Below are 3,075 nucleotides of genomic sequence, written 5' to 3'. Positions count from 1 at the left end.
ATCTCCCTGTTGGTACAAAATTTGATCTACCCCGAGGTAAAAACTCAATTCATTGTTTAAACTTCCCCAGTGGAGTCATAATTTTAAGCTTATTCGGGTCAGTCCCATGATTAAAAGCTTATTCGGGTCAGTCCCATGATTAAAAAGCTTATTCGGGTCAGTCCCATGATTAAAAAGCTTATTCGGGTCAGTCCCATGATTTTAAAACTTATTCGGGTCAGTCCCATGATTTTAAGCTTTATTCGGGCCAGTCCCATGATTTAAAGCTTATTCGGGTCAGTCCCATGATTTTAAAGCTTATTCGGGTCAGTCCCATGATTTTAAGCTTTATTCGGGCCAGTCCCATGATTTAAAGCTTATTCGGGTCAGTCCCATGATTTTAAAGCTTATTCGGGTCAGTCCCATGATTTAAAGTTTATTCGGGTCAGTCCCATGATTTTATGTTTATTCAGGTCAGTCCCATGATTTTAAAATTTCTGTCTGGGTCTATCCCATTTACATTTCTGTCTGGGTCTATCCCATTTTAATTTCTGTTCGGGTCAGTCCCGTTTAAATTCTGTTCGGGTTAGTCCCGTTTTAAATTCCTGTTCGGATCAGTCCCGTTTTAAATTCCTGTTCGGGTCAGTCCCGTTTTAAATTTCTGTTCGGGTCAGTCCCGTTTTAAATTTCTTGTTCGGGTCAGTCCCGTTTAAATTCTGTTCGGGTCAGTCCCTTTTAAATTCTTGTTCGGGTCAGTCCCGTTTTAAATTTCTGTTCGGGTCAGTCCCGTTTTAAATTTCTGTTCGGGTCAGTCCCGTTTAAATTTCTGTTTCGGGTCAGTCCCGATTTTAAAATTTCCTGTCAGGGGTCAGTCCCCATCGTTTGAGTAATTCGCAGCCGAATAACGTAGGTAAGTATTTGGTGTCTACTTTTTTGTCTCAAGTTTTTCCAAAACTCAGACAAAGAGGGGCAAACCGTAGACACCAAATTTTTGGTGTAATTTCATTTACTGTTTATTTTTATTTTTTTATTTATCGTGTTAGTTTTATTCGATTGTTAGTTTTTAGTTTCTAGTTTTATTTTTATTTTTAAGTTTTAGCATAGAATTTCTTGAAAAAAAAAAGAAAAATCATAAAAAAAAAAAGGAAAACTGTTCACAAAAATACGTTCAAATTCAATCTTTTGGCATTTTGGTTTATTTTTGTTAATTTATTTTGAAAAAAAGAAAAAGGAAGGGAAAAAGAAAAATGAATGAAAAATTGAAAAACAATGAAAAAAAGGAAAAAGGAAAAAATGAATTTGCACTTTGTTGTTCTAGTTTATTTTTTCATTAAATGTTAATTAAATCATTTTTGTTAGTTATTTTTATTATTTTCAATTTTTGTTTTAATTAATCTTAAAAAAAAAAAGAGAAATTCGGCATGCAAGCTGCGTTTTGCCGCAGCTTGCAAACACAGGCTTGGGCAGCTCCTTAGCTGCAAATAAAGCTGGATTGGCTGAGGGTTTAGAGGTTGGGGGGCTCCCATATAAATAGAAAAAGAAAGGAGAGCCGAAAAAGGAGAGTTTGGGGGGAGGTTTTTTTTTTTTGACGGCTAAAACTAGGGAGAGCAGGGAGAGTTTAAGGGGTGGAGGAAAGAAAGTTACGAAAAAAAAAACTGGGGCAAGAGGGTAGTAGAAGAGAGCTTCCGTGAGAGATAGAAGCAGAGATTGAGGAAAAAACTGGAAGAAAAACCAGAGGAAAGAAATCTGGGGCAAATTTACGGCTGAGTGAGGGAGAGAAAGGAGAGAAACCAACGATAAAAAAAGGGGCTTCGGAGGAGTAGAAAGGGCAAGCTTTCGGGCCGAGAAGGAAAAGCTGGGTGTTGAAGGAGACAAGGGTTTCACAGAGATCCATTGCACCAGGATTTGGATTTGGTTTAACTCCTAAACAGCTAAAGGTAATCTTTCTTTCCCGTATGTTCATAGGTTATGTCATAAGCTTCAAAATCTCCGTTGCTATGGCCATGGCCACGTTCTTTCGTTTTCTTCTTTCCTTACACTTGCTATCTGTGTATTTGGGTAAAGAAAGAAAGAGGCTTTGATTCATGTTTTGCATCAAGCAATGTTTTTTGTTGCAAAGAGGGAGTATGAGCATGTAGAATACATCGATCAGAGTTTTTCCCTCTAGGACAATTTATCTCATGATTTTCTGTTTCTTTTTCCCGTACAAGACTAGAACTTTATATTTAGTTGCTGAAGTTGTGAACTTGTAATCCTTTTTCGGGCCATGATTTGATGATTACGGGTAGATTGGCGTTTGTTGGTATTTCAACATGAACCTCAAAAGCTGTCAATCTTCACGCATTTTTTTTTCCTTCTCTTCACGAAGTTGAATGGGTTTCTGTAATTTTGGTCTGGTTTTTGGGGAGGGAAGTTTGGGACTTTGCTTTTTTCTTTCTATGGATTTTAGCTGATGGGGTTCGTGAGAGTTCATGAGGTTTGTCATTGCTGTTTGTTGAATTTTATTGGCTGTGTAGGCTGTCCTGAATGCTATAGCTGGAGGTTGCATTTCATTTCCAGATTGGCTCGACCCATTTGAATCTGTATATGTTAACTATTGTGCTAGTTTGGCGTTTTTCATCTGATAAGAGGCGACGGGTATGAAACCCAGAAAATGCAGAAAATTCTTGCCGCAAGTTTGCATGTTTGTTTCTAAATTTTGTGCCTAAATTCACAGGTTTTACCTTTGCAAAGTAGGAAGACTGTTTGGAGATTTTGTTGGCTGATTTCAAATGTGGTTTAACTGATTTTTGCACATAAATTTTGCTGCAATAAGTTCAAAGCTTTGGCTTATTGCAGCGAGGTCGACAAGACTGGTTCCTTTGGGTGATTAAAATGCTGTTGTGGTTCGATATTTTTCTGTTGGGTCTGTTCGTTGTTGGATGGCGATACCATTGTGTGCGTTTGTTGCATTTTGTTGCAGCAAAATACGGCATAATAGCAGGCCATAGCACCAGCTTTGTTAAGTACTCACTGCTCCAAGTTTTTTACTGATTCTATGTTCAGTTTTCCTTGTTGTTTTCCAGAAAAGTAAACATTGGTTTTTGGTTGTTTAGT

Source organism: Coffea arabica, chromosome 11c, assembly GCF_036785885.1.
Source record: "Coffea arabica cultivar ET-39 chromosome 11c, Coffea Arabica ET-39 HiFi, whole genome shotgun sequence".
Taxonomy (NCBI): Eukaryota; Viridiplantae; Streptophyta; class Magnoliopsida; order Gentianales; family Rubiaceae; genus Coffea; species Coffea arabica.
Note: the sequence above shows the minus strand (reverse complement) of the source record.